Source organism: Ambystoma mexicanum, chromosome 2p (genome assembly GCF_040938575.1).
Source record: "Ambystoma mexicanum isolate Mex_15411 chromosome 2p, UKY_AmexF1_1, whole genome shotgun sequence".
Classification (NCBI taxonomy): Eukaryota; Metazoa; Chordata; class Amphibia; order Caudata; family Ambystomatidae; genus Ambystoma; species Ambystoma mexicanum.
Genome location: NC_090923.1, coordinates 1,259,731,410 through 1,259,736,630, shown reverse-complemented (window position 1 = coordinate 1,259,736,630; position 5,221 = coordinate 1,259,731,410). Strand labels below are relative to the sequence as shown.

The following is a 5,221-nucleotide window of genomic DNA, read 5'->3' as shown; positions in this document are numbered from 1 at the left end:
TGTAGTTCAGAGCGATCTTTGCAAATATCACCTCAAAGCAGTTTACGCTGGAGTGCAGAACAAGGGGGAAAGTGATAATACTGAGTTTGGTAGAATGGAATAAAAAAAACAAAAGAAGCATGCCACTTCTAAAAGTACAAGTCAAGAAATTCAAGGGGACGTGGCTGTTCATTCAGTCAAGAGGATTCACAAGTAAAAGGCTCCTGAGGCATTAGTGTTGAATTTGGCGCAAAATGTATTGTGTTGTCGTGTAATATGAATGAACATACAATTTCAATCTTCATTAAAAAAGATCTATTAAAAAATAAAGACTTGCAAATTAAGAAAGTTTCTGTCCTGTCATGTGCCAAAAATAGTGAATGCTTTACGAATGTGCGTGTCATCCTTTAGAGCAGGGGCCAATTTAATTTTCCCATTATCATTCCAATATTAGTACATGTGTTGCAGAAGCAAGCGCAAAGGGAGAGTCAATCAAACCATTCATTAGGATCTCAGGTCAAAGGTTTGCCATTCCAAATGTCCTTATGTCAGAGGGCAGAAAGTCCAAACACCATTTAGATATCGGGTGGTATGAAATGAAGAGGCAAACAACAATGAATAAGCATTCGTTGCTGCTGTATTGATCTGGTCCTTAAGGGTTTTAGTTTAATGCCAATTATATTTAAAGATAGAAAGATTAATGCTCCAGGGTGCTTGCAAAATGACACCCCCTCCCCATCACAATGGCTGGGTGATGCAAGCCTGAGAGCATCACAATAGACCCATAGACATGAGAAAAACTCTGTACCTCTGAGTGTATGTGGGCCCATGGCTGTATCAAGGACAAGGCAAGAACAGGAGGTGGGTAAGGCGTCAGCACCAGAGGGTGTCCGATTGAGCCCTGTAAGCAACAGATGTTGGACCGTCCTTTAAAAGATTCTGAGGCTGATTTCAATTTTAACTTTGCTGCTGATTTAAGGATTGCTCAACCTTGACCCACGTCTAGTTTGTTTGGATAAGCCCTGGAATTCCTTTACAGCTTGTACTGGTGGGAGATGATGTGAGTTTATCAACTGCAACGGGATATGAGGCTTGTGTGCCACAAAAAGCAGGTCTAGTATTTTTTATAAGAAAGCCACTTAAGAAGGGAACTTTGGACAACCCTACCGAGAGCAAAAGTATTACACAGGAGGTAAGGGGGTCAGTGGGTCAACTGATACAATAAACTGACTCACAGTCAAATGTGCTAAATCCAAACACTACCAGTTTCGACATGTTCCTGGCTTTCTGTTTCATTTTTTAACAGATCCATTCCTATGTACCTCTGTGCTTTCAACAGATTTTTCGTTGTAAGGGAGGGACATACAGTAGGCCGTAAAACATTCCTGGGCAGGAAAGACTATGTAAAAGCAAGAGTAGCAGACAGCTTAAAAGAATCATCAGCAGAACCCTCTACACCTTCCCCAAAAAATATAAAATTATTTCTCTGCATGTATGTGCGTTGAACAGCGCAAGTAATTTGGTTAATGTCAGTGGATAAATGTCACTTTCCCATAGCGCAGGACAACATCACTTGTACAGGCCCCTTCTGCAAAGGCATTACCGCTGTAGAAAGCAGTGAAAAAGTGAGGCAGTGTGCAGTCACCCCTGACCCTTCACTGCCCTGATCGGCCACGATCGGCCAAGGACCTCTCTATAAGAGCTGAGGGTGGAATTTTTCTGGACCTCGGTAACTTAGGGAGACATGGCTAAATGGATCCTCAATCAACGGCCCAGCCTTTGCTCTGTGGCCTGTCCGAATATGTCTGTTCTCCAAATTACCTGCCACTGCCCAGGTGTCAGCTTGTGAGATGGAATGACCTCCCAGGAAGCATACTGGCAGATGATTTGCATAGGCACACCCCCTCTCCCTCTCTCTTAGCCCTGCTTACTCCACAGTAGCAAGTATCTGGGGAAAATATAGTGGTCGAGGTGGGGTAGCAGTAACTAGCAACTATGAGAAAGTAAATCTGGGGCACTTGGCGACCTGTGGGAAACAACTGCAGAGCTCAGTGCCCAGAACTTTGTGGCACAGGGAGGAGGTCTGTGGGATTTCAGTAACTTGGAGACATGCAACCTGGTCGGGAGTGCTTCAGGTCTCCTTCCTTGCATGTTCCAAGCAACTCAACAAAGCATCAACAGGCTGAGATACCAGCCACAGAGCCCCTTTCCACTTGATTAAAAGCCTAAAATCTTTTCCATGCAAACACATAGCCCCCGAATACCATATTTTCTTTGTTTTCTCTCTCTCTGTCTCTCTCTCCTCCCTCCCTCCCTCCCTCCCTCCCTCTCTCCCTCCCTCCCTCCCTCCTTTCCACCACCCACAACCCCCCTCCCTCTCCCTCGTCCTCTCCCTACCATTACTTTTAAGTTTCCCTGCACTGCAGCACATTGCGACAATGGTAATTCACAATGGGACTGTTTGAAAGTTACAGAAATCAAAAAAGAATCAACCAACTAAAAGCAGCCAAATCCGGAGTACACTGCTCAGCCACAATTAAAGATTAAGGCCTAGAAGCAAGTAAAGCTGTAGTTCAGAGCGATGTTTGCAAATAGCACCTTAAAGCAGTTTACGCTGGAGTGCACAACAAGGGGGAAAAGTGATAATACCGAGTTTGGTAGAATGGGATAAAAAAACAAAAGCAGCGTGCCACTTCTAAAAGTACAAGTCAAGAAATTGAAGGTGGTGGGGCTGTTCATTCAGTCAATAGGACTCACAAGTAAACGGCTCCCGAGGCATTAGTGTTGAATTTGGCGCAAAATGTATTGTGTTGTCGTGTAATATGTATGAACATACAATTTCAATCTTCATTAAAAAAGATGTATTAAAAAATAAAGACTTGCAGATTAAGAAAGTTTCTGTCCTGTCGTGTGCCAAAAATAGTGAATGCTTTACGAATGTGCGTGTCATCCTTTGAAGCAGGGGCCAATTCAATTTTCCCATTTTCATTCCAATATTAGTACATGTTTTGCTGAGGTACATAGGAAGTTAAGTTCAGTTAAGAAATGAAACAAAAAGCCTGGAAACATGTTGAAACAGGTAGGATTTGGACTTACAATAAACTGATTCACAGTCAGATGTGCTATCCCTTGACCCACTGACACCCCTACCTTTTGTGTAATCCTTTCGCTCTCAGCAGGGTTGTCCAAAGTTCCCTACTTAAAGAGACTTTCTTATAAAAATGATCCTAGACCTGTTTTTTATGGCCCACATGCCTCATATCCCGTTGCTCTTGATAAACTCACATCATCTCCCACCAATACAAGCTGTAAAAGATGTCAAGGGCATAGCCAAGGAAACTAAACGTGGGCTGAAGGTTGAGCAATCCTTAAATCAGCAGCAAAAATAACATTGAAATCAGCCTCAGAATCTCTTAAAGGATGGGCCAACACTGGTTGCTTGCAGGGCGCAATCGGGCAGCCTCTGGTGCTGACGCCTTAAGGCAAGCGCAAAGGGAGAGCCAACCAAACCATTGATTAGGACCTCTGGACTTTCTGCTCTTTGACATAAGGACATTTGTTATGGCAAACATTTGACCAAACCCCATTTAGAAGTCGGATGTTATGGGATTAAGCGGCAAACAGCAATTCATCAGCATTCTTTGCTGCTGTATTGATCTGGTCCTAAAGGGTTTGGTTTAATGCCAATTATATTTAAAGATAAAAAGATTCATGCTCAAGGGTGCTTGCAAATCGACACCCCCTCCCCATCACGATGGCTGTGTGATGCAAGCGTAAGAGCATCACAGAAGACCCATAGACATGAGAAACACTCTGTACCTCTGAGTGTATGTGGGCCCATGGCTGGATCAAGGACAAGGCAAGAACAGGAGATGGCTTAAGGTGTCAGCACCCAGGCTGCCCCATTGCGCGCTGCCAGCAACAGATATTGGACCATCCTTTAAGAGATTCTGAGGCTGATTTCAATGTTAACTTTGCTGCTGATTAAAGGATTGCTCAACCTTCGACCCGCGTCTAGTTTGCTTGGCTAAGCCCTGAAAATCTTTTACAGCTTATATTGGTGAGAGATGAAGTGAGTTTATCAAGGGCAACGGGATATGAGGCATGTGTGCCACAGAATGCAGGTCTAGGATCTTTTATATGAAATCCACTTTGGAAAACCCTACTGAGAAAAAAAGGATTACACAAAAGGAAAGGGGGTCAGTGGGTCAAGGGATAGCACATCTAACTGTTAGTTAATTGTAAGTCCAAATCCTACCCGTTTCCACATTTTTCCAGGCTTTTTGTTTCATTTCTTAACAGATCCATTCCTATGTACCTCTGTGCTTTCAACAGATTTTTCGTTGTAAGGGAGGGACATACAGTAGGCCGTAAAACATTCCTGGGGAGGAAAGACTCTATGTAAAAACAAGAGTAGCAGACAGCTTAAAAGAATCATCAGCAGAACCCTCTACACCTTCCCCAAAAAATATAAAATTATTTCTCTGCATGTATGTGCGTTGAACAGCGCAAGTAATTTGGTTAATGTCAGTGGATAAATGTCACTTTCCCATAGCGCAGGACAACATCACTTGTACAGGCCCCTTCTGCAAAGGCATTACCGCTGTAGAAAGCAGTGAAAAAGTGAGGCAGTGTGCAGTCACCCCTGACCCTTCACTGCCCTGATCGGCCACGATCGGCCAAGGACCTCTCTATAAGAGCTGAGGGTGGAATTTTTCTGGACCTCGGTAACTTAGGGAGACATGGCTAAATGGATCCTCAATCAACGGCCCAGCCTTTGCTCTGTGGCCTGTCCGAATATGTCTGTTCTCCAAATTACCTGCCACTGCCCAGGTGTCAGCTTGTGAGATGGAATGACCTCCCAGGAAGCATACTGGCAGATGATTTGCATAGGCACGCCCCCTCTCCCTCTCTCTTAGCCCTGCTTACTCCACAGTAGCAAGTATCTGGGGAAAATATAGTGGTCGAGGTGGGGTAGCAGTAACTAGCAACTATGAGAAAGTAAATCTGGGGCACTTGGCGACCTGTGGGAAACAACTGCAGAGCTCAGTGCCCAGAACTTTGTGGCACAGGGAGGAGGTCTGTGGGATTTCAGTAACTTGGAGACATGCAACCTGGTCGGGAGTGCTTCAGGTCTCCTTCCTTGCATGTTCCAAGCAACTCAACAAAGCATCAACAGGCTGAGATACCAGCCACAGAGCCCCTTTCCACTTGATTAAAAGCCTAAAATCTTTTCCATGCA

The 5,221-nt window shown here is 44.3% G+C and overlaps 1 non-coding gene across 1 annotated transcript; it reads right to left on the bottom strand.

Moving 5' to 3' along the window:
* Window positions 1-348: 348 nt before the first annotated feature.
* LOC138568622 (U6 spliceosomal RNA) lies at window positions 349-455 on the bottom strand. Its single transcript, XR_011302941.1, has one exon. It is a non-coding gene; the product is annotated as a U6 spliceosomal RNA (small nuclear RNA).
* Between the last annotated feature and the right edge of the window lie 4,766 nt (window positions 456-5,221).